Source organism: Pristis pectinata, chromosome 9, assembly GCF_009764475.1.
Source record: "Pristis pectinata isolate sPriPec2 chromosome 9, sPriPec2.1.pri, whole genome shotgun sequence".
In the NCBI taxonomy this organism is placed as follows: Eukaryota; Metazoa; Chordata; class Chondrichthyes; order Rhinopristiformes; family Pristidae; genus Pristis; species Pristis pectinata.
Genome location: NC_067413.1, coordinates 66,591,946 through 66,608,449, shown reverse-complemented (window position 1 = coordinate 66,608,449; position 16,504 = coordinate 66,591,946).

The window sequence follows — 16,504 nt, the reverse complement described above, 5'->3', positions numbered from 1 at the left end:
TTGTAACTGAACAACTATATTCTGTCTGCCATATTGCATGTAGAGTGTAAACATAATGAAATGGAAGTCCCACCCAAGTTTTGCTGACATTGAGGCTGGGTGCAAAGTTGACCCTTTGACCATGCATACAAATGAAAAGCCAAGCAACTTCAACTAACATTTTTTAAGCAAACATTCACATTTGTATTCTGTAGAACTGATAATTTAACTGCCTGCCTATGTTCACAATAGGCAGGTAATTGAATTACCATCAGTTTGTAAAGATTCTGACTAGATTTTTCATAAATAACAAAAGATTAGAATTCCTTATTCTGCAACAATAAACCTTTACTTGAGAAATTAGGACAAACTTGATATGTCAGCTGACTCGATAATACCTGTCCATTTCTCTCTACCCTTCTGTTCTACAAGCAATCCAAGTACCCTTATGTCTGTCTCTCAGGATCAGTCTGTTGATAATCCAGGAAGACGTAACCTCTGGTGACTGCCCAGCTTTAGTCCACTTGTGGCTGGGAGATGTTACTTTTAAGGGGAAACCCCAATAGCCATTAACAACTTTAATTGAATCTTTCTCTTTGAGCCCACAATAAGTTTTGCACTCACCACCACACCCAACCAACTAACCAACACCCGCCCCCCCCCCCCCCCCCCCCCACCCCCCACCCCCCCACCCCCCCCCCCCCCAGCCGGGAAGACTTTGGCCTAAGCATACAAAGCTTTAGTTCCCTTCATATCTCCTATCAGTTATTTGATACAATTTTAATATTTGACAATTCACAACTTAAAATATATTCTATGTGGACAAGCACAACTTCAATAGTTACAGCTAGATTACACTTAAAATGGGGTTTCACTTCAAGTGAGAAGAACTTTTCAATAAAATTACATATTTACAATGGGGTTACTGTTCAGTTGGCAACAAATAAAATTGTGACTTCCCCAAACACTTATAATCCTTGTTATGAAGTGGAACACTTACAAGTGGGAGGGGGGGAAGGGGAGGGGATGTACAGTGAAGAGTTAATCAACGTACTAAACATGAATATTGTATTCCTACTGATTCAAGACAAGCAGGCCTTGAGACAGCTAAGCTAACAGATCTGAAGCTAAGGAACACAGAGGATTCCTAGCAAAATGTGGCTAGAGATAGCGAGCCTACTCCTGGTACTATCACTATAGCAACCAGGACCATGATGGAATAAAAGGCATGCTTTGGTCACAAGACCACCAGACTCTGACCAGATGCAGGGGGTCTCTATGATGCACGATATCATATATGATGAATGATATCAGAAGCAGCTGATCGTGCACCTTCACATTTCAGGTTGGCTTAAAAGTGACAATTGAATTGTTGTACATTAATGAAGCTGTTGTATCTTATCTCTAAGATCCTAACACATCTTATCTGTTGTATCAATTTCCACATTTAGTTTAATTGAAGTGAGTATCTGAAAGCCCCATGAAGGTGAACGGGCCCCTATCCACCCACAATTGAAGGATTGATCAATAGATATATTTCTGCCTAGAGAAAAAAAGGACAGCAAATGCTGGAATCTGGATGACAAACACTATGATGCTGGAGGAGCTCAGCAGGCCAGGCAACATCCATGGAGAAAAGCAGGTGGTCAACGTTTCAGGTCAGGACCCTTCTTCAGGACTAAAGATAGGAAAAGGGGAAGCCCAATATATAGGAGGGAAAAGCAGAGCAGTGATAGGTGGACAAAAGAGGGGAGGCAGGGTGGGCACAAGGTGGTAATAGGTGGATGCAGGTAAGAGATAGTGATAGGCAGGTGCATGGGAGGAGGGGAGAGCAGATCCACCAGGGGATGTGTCAAAGGTAAGGAGGTAAAAAGAGGGGTATAAGAAAGAGAGATAGGCTAGGAAAGGGAAGAAAAGAAGAGGCATGGTTGGGGGTGGGTTTGGGGCTTAAAGTGGGAGAATTCAATGTTTATGCCATTAGGCTGTAAGGTTCTAAGATGGAAAATGAGGTGCTGTTCCTCCAGTTTGTGCTTGGAATTCTCCTGGCAGTGGAGGAGGCCGAGGACTGACGTATCTGTAATAGTGTGGGAGGGGGAGTTGAAGTGACTGGCAATGGAGAGATGCAGATGGCGGTTACGGATGGTGCGCAGGTGTTCTGTGAAATGGTCACCTAGTCTGCGTTTGGTCTCACCGATGTAGGGGAGGCCACACTTGGAGCACCAAATGCAGTAGATGATATGAAAGGGAGGTGCAAGTGAATCCCTGTCTCATCTGAAAGGACTGTTTTGGGTCCCTGGATGGAGGTGATGAAGGTGGTGTAGGGTCAGGTGTTGCACCTATAGCAAGGGCAGTGGAAAGTTCCCGGGGTGGAAGTGGGATGGGTGGGAGGGGAGGAGTGAACTAGGGAGTCAGGGAGAGAGACAGAAAGGGGTGGAGAGAGGAAGTTATGCTTGGTAGTTGTGTCCCATTGGAGATGGCGGAAGTGGCGGAGAATGATGTGTTAGATATGTAGGCTGGTAGGATGAACTGTGAGGACAAGGAGAACCCTATCCCTGTTGGGTCTGGGAGGGGTGGAGGTGAGAGCAGAAGTACAGGAAATGGCAGAGATGTGGATGCCTAATTTGAGAATGGGTGTAAATGAGTGATTCTTTTGCTCCACCACAGACGAGATGAACTAACCACATTATTGATATAAGATGCCACATGTAAACAAAGGAGTCCTTGACACACTGTATAGTTCCAGTGTAGCAGTTCTGTTTGTTTGAATAGCTGAAATTCACTTCTAATGTTTTAACTCATTGGCTTCTGACAATAGCCATTCCCAAAGGTTTTGGGTAATGAAACTGAGACAGAAGAGACCTATTTTTTACTGTAGAGTGAATATTATGAACTTGTGGGTAGTCAAAAACACAGTGTGTCAGTGAAGAAAAGATCTGGTCACAAGTACACTTCTCTCTCTACCCGTCTCTTTGTCCGTCCGTCTGTCTGTCTGTCTGTCTGTCTGTCTGTCTGTCTGTCTGTCTGTCTGTCTGTCTGTCTGTCTGTCTGTCTGTCTCTCTCTCTCTCTCTCTTTCTCCCACACACACTCTCTGTCTCCCTGAATTTCTTCTCTCTGTCCTTCTCTGCCGTTCTCTTTCTCCTTCTCAGTCATTCTCTCTCTCTCTTTCTCTGTCTTTCTCTCTGTCACTCCTCACAAGTTGTCATTTACAAAATCATTGGTTTTTGCATGATATGTATGGATGTTAAACTTTGGTCAGTTCCTGGATACATAGACCTAAAACTACTTCTGTTCTGCAGTTACATTGGAGCAATCTCCTGGCATATTACTACAATTTCAGGAAGTTTTTGTGCAGTCTTCAAAGGAAAAGCTTATAGTCATAGTTTACCAAGTCTAACCTCCCTTAGTTACTTTGCTCACAAGCCTTATCTTCTCTCTGGGATAGAGCCTATTGTTGCTACACTATGAAAGTTGGATGGGAGAGTTCTAGCGGACAATGTCATGGGGACATTTACCTCCTCTGTGGGCAGGAACATACAGCACGTGTTGTACCACATACTCAGCAGGTGAAGAATAAGTGAGCTCAGCACTGCTGGTGGAGGTAGAATGTCCTGTCAGCCTGCCGTCTATGCTCTTAGAACTACAACATCCTGAGCCGACTTTCACTGCTCCTTCAATTCTTCTGAAGTCTTCAGTAAAGCAATTCCCACAGGATTGTATTCATTAAGAACTTCTTTTTACTGATCCATAAATTAACTTAAGTTCATTGCACCATATTCTCCCTGCCCATACAATTGGCTGCTTGCATGCCAATTTTAGCTGTATAAGTTTAACACAATCTGTGAACTCCAGTGTAAATTTGCACATTAATTGCTGCTTAATGATCACTTAAAAAGCCAGAAAGAAAACTGTTAATGGGACAATTTGAAAAGCATGGCAGAAGTTAGCACTTGTTCAATTAAGCACAAAATGCAGTCCCGTAAAATAGAATAAATGTACATACTCATTCTGACGAAAGATCATCAGCCTAAAACATTAACTCCGTTTCTCTCTCCATAAAAGCTGCCTGACCTACCAAGTATCATCAGCTTTTTCTGTTTCATTTCAGTTTCAGCATCTGCAATATTTTTTTCAAAGCATGTATGCTAGCTGCAATGTATAGAGGAAATTAGCACAATAAGGAAATGTGTCTACATGCCATATTACCTAGAACACAAACATTTGATAATTATTGCATTGCACAGCTCTAATCTATTTCATCTTAATACTGTAGAGCTGCAATCCACAGAGGAAATTAGCACAATAAGGAAATGTGCCCACATGCCACATTGCCCAGATCTCAAACATTTGATAATCAGCACTAATCTATTTCTTAGAAGGTTAAGGAGGTTCGGCATGTCACCGAACACTCTAATAAACTTCAACAGATATATTGTTGAAAGTATCCTGACTGGTTTCATCGTGGTCTGGTACAGCAATATGAATGTGCAGGAAGGTAAGAAGCTGCAGAGAGTAGTGGACTCAGCCCAATACATCAGTGGCACATCCCTCCCCACCATCGGAAGTATCTACATTAGGTGCTGCCTCAGGAAGACAACATCAATCATCAAAGATGCCCACCGTCCAGGCCCTGCCATCTTCTCGCAGCTACCATCAAGCAGGAGGTACAGAAGCCTGAAGACCCACACCACCTGGTTCAAGAACAGCTACTTTCCTTCAACCATCTGGTTCTTGAACCAACCTGCACAACCCTAATACTTTCTCGGTATAGAACACAATGACCACTTTGACCACTTTGCGTTACAGTGGACTTTTTTTTTATAGATAAGATATCTTTGTTAGCCACATGTACATCGAAACACACAGTGAAATGAATCTTTTGCGTAGAGTGCTTTGGGGGCAGCCCGCAAGTGTCGCCACACTTCCGGCACCAACATAGAATGCCCAGAACTTCTTAACCAGTACATCTTTGGAATAGGGGAGGAAACCGGAGCACCCGGAGGAAACCCATGCAGACACGGGGAGGACGTACAAACTCCTTAGAAAAAGCGGCCAGAATTGAACCGCGATCACTGGCGCTGTAATAGCATTATGCTAACCGCTGCACAACCAATTGTATTCTTTCTTGTATAATTTTATATAATTTATGTTTTTTTTCTTTTTAATGTTGTGTCTCTCATACTATGTGCCTGTGATGTTCCTGCAAGTAAATTTTATGTATGTATATACTTGAGCATATGACAATAAACTCAACTTTGACTTTGATTTCATTTTTATACTATAAATTTATCTAAGAATTTTTTCATTTAAAGCTCCTTCTCTAATTAACTCTAAAGTGTTCCAAATCATTATAAATAACTTTTTCCTTTCAGAACAGTACAGCACAGTACAGGCCCTTTAGCCCATGATGTTGTGCCAACCTATATAAACCTATGCCATGATTAATCTAACCCTTCCCTCCTACACTGCTCATAACCATCCATTTTTCTTACAATCATGTTCCTATCTAAGAGTCTCTTAAATGCCCCTATTGTATTAGCCTCTACCACCACCCTTGGCAGTGCATTCAAGCCACCCACTACTCTCTGTGTAAAAAACCTACCTCTGACTTCTCCCCTAAACTTTCCTCCACTCACCTTAAACCTAGGAAATGCCAGAAATACTCTGAGTTCAGGCAGCATCTATGGAGGGAGAAGCAGAGTTAATATTTCAGGTCAATGAGCTCTCATCAAAACTCTTCTATTTTTATTTTAGGTTTCCAGCATCTAAAGTCGTTTGCTTTTTGATTCATTTGCTTTAAGTACTAGCTATCATGGCCACATTGAATTGTTTCAAAACTAGAATATGCAATAATTCCTTATATACTTCAAAATCTTTCTGTGATTGCGAAGGAGAACAAAATACATTCATTATGTATTAATTTCTTCTTCGTGGTTCCAGCTTAAATCTTCAGGTTGCTTAGAAAAATTATTTTTTTTCATCATATTCTGACTATAATGACAATTTACTCAGAGTACATTTGAATTTCTGCTTTCCCTGCATTGATGAATGATTTATGTTGCAGAAATTAGCATAAGTATCACAATTTTTCAAATGCAAGCTTTGTTATCAAATAATTCAGCCAGACGTACAGGGCACTGTTCAATTTGGTCTTGATGAATAAATCATAAAACAAGGAAGAAAAACAATACTAAAATAAGTAGTCCATGAAGAGCCACCTCAGATGGGTTATTCTCATGAATTGAAAAGATCTGATATATTCATTGCATTTTATTTTCTCATGTAAATTAGGTTTTCATTCTCTTCATGTACACTGCTTCCTTTTGGCAGTATTTGTCATTGCTTTTAGAAGTTCAGTTTTTCATTTAATTGTGCCATTTATTCCTCACATTTGAATTTTAAATTGCTTTTAGCCTCATAAATAATAATAAGCTTTCCAGAAAATATTGGGTCAAGCAGTATAAATCCTCCTGAAGAAATAGGATATTAACCTGAAGCTGTTGTTCTGATTTGTTGTCAAACATTTGCAAGATGTCAATATGAAATCCTATGTACTACTGCATAGTTTACCCATATCTAATGTACATGTGTAAACACTCATCATTGGAATATAAAGACCTATAAATGCAATAGCATAGCTGTTGATTTTTTGAGGGGCACTAAACAGTGGTCCTCGGAATGTAGCAGTCTCAGACTGTGGAGTTTGGTGAAAGAGGGGGCTTCAGAGAAGAGGGTCTGTGGGAACTTCTCAACACTGGTCTTTGGTTGGGCAGTCTGACATTGGTGCCACTCGGTTAGGTAATTGCTGGATATTTTCATTTTGTTACAGTTCAAATACACGTGAGTTTACATCTTAAGGTGCCCTTTCTAAATGAAAGGTGTGGCAAGGGAGTTGAGTCCCGTGTTCTGTATGGCTTGTAACATGTGGGAATTCCAAGATGGTCATTGTGGCCCGGAGACAAGATTTGACAAGCTTGGGTCAGAGCTTGAGTGCCAACTGGAGACACCACAGTGTACCTGCAAGGCTGAGAGTTATGTGGATGGCACAATTTTAGAGGTGGTCACCCTACAGTTTAAAGAAAGGAATGATCAACAAGTAAGAAAGGGAGGCAGGCGGGTAGTCAAGGAAACCCCAGAGTACATATCACTCCAAAATCATTTCTCAATGTTGGAAAATGAAGGGGTGAATGCATCTCTGCGGAGTCCAGCAAAAGCCAAGATCACGGCTAATCCACTAGCTGCACAAGGGGGCAGGAAAAAGAGTCCAATGGCAGGAGAAAATGTCCAAGTTTATGTAAAGATCAACTTTGGAAATAAGGGTCGAACATCTGTTGGAGGATGCTGACATGCCATGATGCCTGAATAGGAGTACTATTGATAGCAAGGCGAATAAACAGATATTTCTGTGGCCAAAGACGTAATTTCAGGATGAGTTGGTTTTCTTTTCCTTGGCCTGGAGGAAGTTGACAGGGAACTTGACTGAGGCATAAAAAATTATGAGGCGCATGGATGGGGTAAATAGTAAGAAACTATTCCCCATAGCAGAGAAGTCTAAAACCAGAGGGCATAACTTTAAGGTAAGGGCTAGGAGGTTTAGAGGGGATGTGAGGAAGCATTCTTTTACCCAGAAGGTAGCTGGAATCTGGAACCCACTGCCTGAGGGGTGGTGGGGGCAGATACTCTCATAACAGTTAAAAACTATCTAGATGAACATTTGAAGGCATAGCAAGTGATGGACCAAGTGCTAAAAATGGGATTAGTATAGATAGATGCTTCATAATTAGGGGGCCAAAGGGCATTTTTCTGTGCTGTATGACTCTATGACTCTATGACATGTGGCAGGCAGGAAGCATTTGTTCAATTTGAACCAGATGTCAAACTGTCAGCTACATCAGACTTCTCTATTGGCAGCCAAAGTACATGTCAAAACACATGACATTGCTAAAATGTGTTTAAGGGGGAAACTAAACAAGCATGTGATAGAATAGAGAAAAATACTGATAAGTTTACATGATGAAAGCTGAGAGGAAGTTTGAGTGGAGCACAGAAAACAACATGGATTAGTTGGACTGCATGGCTGTGTGGACTGCTTTGTATTCCACTGAAGTTTATATAAAGAGCAATTTTGGAAATAAGTGTCTTACATCTGTTGGAGGATGCTGATATGCCATGGTGCCTGAATCACCATGCACTAATATCATCAAGCAACATGTCTTGTTAACCAGCAGGAACGACCTTTTACCGGAATTTTTCAAGGGATTACACAGGACACTCAGGTCAATTGCTGCTTGGGCACTTCAGGCAATTGGCTATCTTCTGGTTGGATTTGAGATATTTTCTCACTCCAAGGACTTTAGATGGTGAGAAGACTTGTCTGACACCTGCTTTCAAGACAGTTTAATTGAACTCATGTGTGGTTCTCGTCAGGCTGTCAGTAGGGCTGGACAAAATGAGGGAACAGCAAGGATGACAGCAGGAACAGATCTGTTTGAGAGGAAGGGAGGAATAGTACAAAAATAATTATGGATCACCCTATGCAAGCCCTTTGGGCACCTGTTTTATTTCTGTATACCAACAGAATGGATCTTTAGTTTCTACACTCTTAAGGTGAAAGGCTATTGAGCTATCATTGAAGACATTTCAGTGATATGATGGGTGACCTTGAACAGCTATGATGCTTGAGGGCTCAGCTGCAAAATGCAGCATGTCGATGTGAGCAGGGTAGTCTGACATAATTAATTGGATGGCACTAAAAAGGTCAGAGGTGCAGTGAGCTACAGAGCAGCTGTCATGTAGACATCCTCAGGATGACAGGACACTATCATGTGAAGCCAAGAAGACTTTACAAGATTTTGCCTCAGCACTTTAGTGGCTCTACTCAAGAGCATGGTGTGGGTGAAATTTACTGGATGTATTGGCAGGGATTAATTGCATGAACATTCAATTTGGAGATCTGGTGGGAAGGCATGGATAGAGTAAATGGGAGGACAAAACTTTAAATAAACCAAGCTAGAAAGGAGAATGAATACCTGCTGTACTGGTGTCCAAGTCAATCTTATGCAAAGGCCTCGGGAGGTAATTGTATGAGTCTCAAGATATTATCCAGTTAAATGAGCACTAATGTCTTCCATCAAAAATTATTTCAGCAGTGGGTTGGAGCTACAAAGATGGGATGGAATCGGAAGGTACAGAAGAGTATATTGAGGGATGGAGTGGTGGTCAGGGTGGAGATGATCTGCTGAGAAGTCATTGGTCAGGGTGATTATTGGGTGAGAGAGAGGATTTAGGGGTGATCATTCAGGGACATGATCATATGGGAGAAGAGAATCAGCAGGGCTTAGATGAGAAGATGTTTGTGAGTGGGTATAGCACCATGAAGTTGTCGATTTCATAACTGGATTGGAGGGAAAGAATCGATGAGGTGATCAGTGGTGAGATGATTAGTTTGGGAAAGAGTCATAGAGCCTTAGAGAGATATAGCATGGAAACAGGCCCTTTGACCCACTGAGTCCATGCCAAACATAACCACCCATTTGCACAAATCTAATCCTACATTATTTTTCCCCATATTCTCATCAACTCCCCCCACAGATCCTACCACTCACCTACACACCAAGATCGACAATGTCTCAGTCTCAATCTAATTGAAGGGAGGGTTGGGAAAATGATTGGGAACTTCTGGGGATACTGACAGTAGGAGTCAAGTGGGAGAAATCATTAATGAAAACTTAAGGAAGAAGCTATCCGGATTCAAGTAAAGGTGAGTCACCTTTAAAAGATGCATAATTGGGCTCCAGCCTCTTGTAAATGCTTGCTTCAGCAAGCAATGCTTGCAAACTTGTAGGCCTCCTCTGCATAGTACAATTTTGCACATGATGTCAAAATGTGTGGTCCATGTGCATCAGAGCATTGTTCACACAGAGGACTCAGAACAAAAATGCAGAAGTGCACTGCCATCACACCAAGTTGCTTTAAGTGATGATGTTTTTAAAGCAATTTCATTACTCCACACTGCTGCCTGGTGTAAAGGTGTCTTTGTTGGTGTATTGTAGACTGAGTAATGGAATAAGCAGTATGCCTAAAGCCCATTTTCTGAATTCCACTAGCTCACTGGTTAATTAGATCTGGCAATAGTATAATTAAGCCAATTTTTTTTTTGCCTTTAACGTAACCTACTTTTGAGACAATTTTAGTGTGAATAATGTTCAACGACAAGAATATATTTGATACCTTTTTGCTCATCACTCAAACTTCTTTTAATAATTGGGATCCAGTTGACCTTGTGGACTCAGGAGAATTTTATCTTTGATGTGTGAGCCAACCTGCAATAAAACTCAAGAGGCAAGCAATAAGAGAAATGTTTCAATGCAAGGTCTTGGAAACAAATGCTCAGAGAAGATATTTGCAAATGATTCCAAAACATGAAACAATTAGCCACGGTTATTTCTGAATATGATGAACTACAGCCTGTCCTGTTATACCAGTCTGTGGAGAAACTGGGCTGTAATCAGCTGTCTTAATGCACAGCAATTTTATTGTTCAACTAAGATGACATGTAATTTAAGAGTGAAGAGTAGCTCAGGCAGAGGTCCTGGTAACAAGAAAATCCTGACAGACAAGCTTTTACCCATTGTAGCAGTGAAGGGAGCTCTACTTGAGGTGAGAGAGAATTAAGTGAGCTGCAGAGTAACCAAAGACAATCAATTTTCTCTGAAGAAACTACACTGTGATAGCTGTGTTTTCATGCTTTCCAATGTCTACCTCTGCTCTTTTCTTATAATATCAGTACAGAAATGAAACATTTACACAGATCTATTGACTAATCACTGTCTCATTGATTCTCTTCACAAACACTGGAGAATCCCAAGAGTTCAAAGACAAGAAGGGCACTAATCACCAGAAAACACTCACAAAGCTGAAATAAAAAGTTACCTTGAAAAACACAGATAATGAAAGGGATGAATCATTAGAGTGTTACAACAGAGAAATAGGCAATTTGTCTCACCAACTGCACTGGAGTTTATTTTCCATGCACTGCCAACCTAATCCTATTCTCCTGTTCCTTACCCTTAACCTGTAATTCTCTCCTTCAAGTGACTAATTTTTTTTAAACAGGTAGCTTCTGCTTCCACAATGATGGTCACAGAAAATGTATGTCGAGAAATGTAATAATTTTGCAGAAGGGTTGCATGTAAAAGTAGTGTATAAAAGCTGTTTAACCCCTACTGTAAAGGGATAACACAAATGAACTTTAGAAATATGTACTCATCGCAAAATTAACTTGTGCACTTCCATGTATTACGCAATTAAGTGCAAAAGTTTTCCTGGTGTCACTCGCACAGCAATTTATTCTATTCTATTTTATGCTATTCTTTTCATATACTACAGGATAAAATTGTGTTTACAACTTCCTTCTTTGAGAATACTCGAGCAAACACACGAGATGCCACTAACACATTGGACAAGAAGTTACACTATTCCAAGGTAAGATAAGATAAGATAAGATATCTTTATTAGTCACATGTATATCGAAGCACACAGTGAAATGCATCCTTTGCATAGAGTGTTCTGGGAGCAGCCCACAAGTGTCGCCACACTTCTGGCGCCAACATAGCATGCCCAAAACTTTCTAACCTGTACGTCTTTGGAACGTGGGAGGAAACCGGAGCACCCGGAGGAAACCCACGCAGAAGCAGGGAGAATGTACAAATTCCTTACAGACAGTGACCGGAATTGAACCCGGGTTGCTGGCTCTGTAATAGCATTACACTAACTGCTACACTACCATGCCTCTTAATGAACATCTCACAGTTGTCTTCAAAAAAGTAGAATATGATGCCAATGGAGTTAAGAAGGGAAAGTAATCTCAGGTAATTGATAGTTATCTTTATTACAGGTATCCCTTAAAGTATGAATGTTCTTTTTCCAAATTTTCACTAAAACCCCTTTAACTCATTGGATATGAGTCCTTGATTTATGTATCTATTTTTCACTATATCAAATAGTGTACCATAACATTGTACCCAAATACCCATACTACATTTCACCCAGCTTTTTTGATTTACGAACTTCCACTTAACAATACACTTTCCAGTCATGCATCCCTTTTGAAAATCAAAGAACATGTACTCTTAAAATGGCTTTTCTCCGCATCCATACAAGATTGGTAGCTGAGGTGATCCAAACTGGCAGGTGTCAGAGGCAGAGATGTTTATCTGCATGCCTACTTCCAGTTCTGCTCGATGTTTTATGCCCCCAAACTCTCCACTCTTCAACTATACTCCCAGCACTAACACAACAGAGGTACAACAGATGGATCAGAAGTGAAGAAATCTGGGTATATCAAATGCTAGCCATCATTGTCAGGTTCAACAGAACATTGTATGGGTGCGGCCTATGCCAGCTCTAAACATGTTCAGCAGCATCAGTTAAGAGGTAGCAAGGAAGCAACTCCAATTCTGAAAGATCTGTAATCCCAGAATGGATGAGTAAATTATAGAAGTTGGGACTACATGAGGATCCAAGCCTAGATTGTGAACTGTATTGTCACTGAAGATATGCTCCATTAAATTTATGGTCCGGAAATCTTTAGCCTCTAAGTGACCTCCTGGTGGAGTTTGACAGGGTCGCCACAGGATGTTGTTAGCACCCTCCTCCTGGTACGCATGCCAAAACAGATTGTCGATGGATTACACACCACACCCCACCACCCCACACCCCCCCCCCCCCCCCCCACCGATTATTTACTGCATTTCAGCTAATAAGTTGTTAGTTCTGGGAATCATAAGGAATTTAGACATTTCAATAATACATACACATGCATTTTATTAGTGGCCTCCTGACTGACATTTTCAACTTTCTTCTTGAAAATTAGGGGAATTTCAATACCTGTTTTTCCTTCTTCCAGAAAGCATATTAAATTGGAGGTAAAGTTACATTAACGCAGAACCTTATTAACCTGTAATCCTACTATGGATCCATAAAACAGAATGCAATATCCTAGATTCTAGTACCTGTAAAATTAGTTGAATTATACTTCCTTATTTGAGGAAGATGCTGATGTTATCATATCAGTGCAAGGACTTTAATTAATAGTTTACTGTTATTTTTTAATATTGCATCCATGAAGGCTCATAAGGGTTTTGTATTGAAATCTGCAATATTTAAGAGATACCAAGGCATTCAAGCATGGAAGATTTTGATGTACAGGACTTGGAAATAGAAATGCGAGCTAAGGAAAATTAGTAAGAAGCAAATTTTTTCCACCCAAGGTTAATTGAGATCTGGAATAAGTCACCATGGAAAGTCACTGTGGTAGAGTGTTTAAATGGATTCAGGAGACAATTGGAAACATTTCTGAAAAGAGAAAGAATAAAGGTTATTGAAGAAACCGGGTGGGTGGGGAGCAATTAACCTTTGAATAAAAAGAAACAGGCTTGCTAGACCCATCAGTCCTTGTAGTGTTCCTAATAATTATTTTCTCTTTGCGGATGCTGAGAACCGATTTTGTTTCCCCACATAGCCTAATGGTACCAGTGAGGGGTTTCACTGTTCTTTCCGGGTACAAAATAAAAAATTAATTTGAAGTGCACAGAGATCTTTGTTGGTACTCTGCAAGTACAAAATATGATATCACTATTTGAAGAACATTAAAGTGCTGATTTTTCCTTTGTATCTCAACTGACATTGTTCCATCAAATTACATCAAACAAAAGCAGATTAATCAGTCTAATATTCCTTTTTATCTGAGGAAACTGCTCTGTGCAATTTGATGCATTAGCCTAAATAACTGTGATTGCATTTCACAGATATCTTATGGTTGCCCAAGTGGAGCCTGCAAGGGTAAGCTTGCCCCTCACTCTAAACCCCATTCTCAGGCCCTCAAATTAAGGCAGGTGGCCCCCTAGAAGTTCCTGGAGTAAATTATTTCTTCTCCTCAGGCAATCCCTCAGAATTGCTCCCAATCTGGTTTTGAGGTGACTGATGAGATAAATTTGGGAACTGCAGACTCTTCCACAGAAGGGGCAGAGGATGCGTCACGGGGTAAGCGGGTGGGTAATTTGTGAGGTGGTGTGTTCCTTCTGTCACTTAAACAAGACTCCACATGCTCCTGATGCATGGACTCAAGGTTATCAATGCCATCCTGAATAATTGTTCTCCACTTTGAATAGTCATCAGCAGGTAAATTATAAGGCAATCATAACAGTGGGTCTCTTGAGTAAAATTTGCACCGGATATACCCTACCTCAGGACTTCGTCACTATTTGGTCTCAAGGTGCTTTGAGAGTCCTGAGGCAATTTTCTGTGTAATTGCAGGTTATTTTTATATTAACTTTCACATTCCAAGGAAATTAAAATTTAATAGGCTCTTCGATCAAGTGGATACCAATGGATGTAGAAGTAATTAAAAATGAAAAAAATTGGTTAATGATGCTGATTCAAGAATTACATATTTTAATATTGATAAAAAGAGTAAAAAAAATCAGGTTTAAACTGAACAGATGGACGAGTATTGAAATATTGCTCTAGGGTACAGCTGCTGATTCTACTGAAATGGTGGTTGCTCCAAAAATAAATTACAATCTGGGCATAACTCCATTGCTGGTGCTGCCAGGTTTATCAAAGAAGAATCAAGGACACTGAATTTGATAACAAATAAAAATCCTCCTTCAGAAGCAACAGTATCTCAGACAGGAGAGTGAACGTTCTGTCTTTGGATGCTACACTTGCTATTCACCAATGTGACTGCAGTGAATTTTCCCAACAACCACACAAATAAATACATCAGTTTATAAACATTAAGCTTTTACCCTATGCTTGTATTTCTCATAAATATGAGACTCATTAACATCTCATAATAATTAAATCATGGCAGTTTGGATACTAAGAATGTGACAGTGTAGCTTACTCAAGCAGTTGCAGCATTGGGCTGCAGTGAATGAACATAACCCATCAATAATCACTCTTGTTTTGTGTATGGCCTGTAAAGTATCCCTACTCAGGATTTTGACTCACTGAGAGAAGCTTGTTCTGGAATAATAGGATGTAAGAACAAAAGAAATGAAAGCAGTAGTTCCACCATTTAATGAGATCAGGAGTGATCTTTTAGCTCATTATCTTTCCTGTTCCTTAATTCCTTTAATATCCAAAAACCTATCGACCTCTGTCACGAAAATAGTCACCAACTGAGTCTCCACTAATGTGCATAGATTCACTGTCCTTTGGTGAAGAAATGCAGTCTCACCAGAGCCCTCTATAATTGGAGCAGAGTGCCTCTACAACAGTTCTCAAATCTTCTTGCAATAAAGCCCAACATACCATTTGCCTTCCTAATTGTTTGCTTTACCTGCATGTTAACTTTCTCTGATTGCTGTACAAGGATATCCAGGTCTCTGTACACCAACAGCTTTCAGTCTCTCAGCATTTAAAATATATCTTAATTTCAACTTTTTCTACCCCATTTTTCTACTTTATATTACATCTGCCATATCCTTGCCCATTAATTTAGCATATCTAAATTCCCCTAGAGACTCTCTTCATCCTTCTCACCGCTGCCACTCAGCTTTGTGTCATTCTAAAATCTGTGTATATTTCACAATCTATTTCATCTGAAACCTCAATACAGATTGTGAAAAGCTCACACCCCACTGGTTACAGCTCCCAACCTAAAAGTGACCCTTTTATTCCTACACTTTGTTTTCTGTTGGTTAACCAAACCTTAATCCACACTGGTATATTACTCCTTAAAGCAAGCAGTCTAATTCTGTTTAATGATCTTTTGTGTGGCACTTTACTAAAGTCCAAACACATCAAATCAACTGATTTCTGGTTATCTTTTCAGATAAAATTTTAGATATGATAATCCTTTCATGAATCCATATTAACTCAATCTTATTATTTTCCAAGAGCACTATAATCATCATTTTCCTTGCTACTGATTTTGAGCTAACTGATTTATAGTTCCATGTTTTTTTTCTCCCTCCCTTTGTAACCAGTAGGATTACATTTGCTACCTTCAAATCTGTGGGATCCATTCTGGAATCTATGGAATATTAGAAGGTAACAACCAGTCCAGGAAAATGCAATGTTAGCATTCATTTCAAGAGAACTAGAATATAAAAGCAAGGATGTAATGCAGAGGCTTTATAAGGCATTGTTTGGACCACATTTGGAGTATTGTGAGCAGTTTTGGGCCCCATGTCTAAGGAAGGATGTGCTGGCATTGGAGAGACTCCAGCGGAGGTTTACAAGAATGATCCTGAGAATGAAAGGGTTAACACATAAGGAGCGTTTGATGGCGCTAGGCCTGTACTCGCCAGAGTTTAGAAGGATGAGAGGGGATCTCATTGAAACTTACTGAATATTGAAAGGCCTGGATAGAGTGGACGTGGAGAGGATGTTTCCAGTAATGGGAGAGTCTAGGACCAGAATAGAAGGACATCTTATGTCTTATAGTCTTATGGTCTTATCCATAACCACCTCCTTCAAGACTCCAGTGTGAATATAATCAGGTCCTAAAGATATATT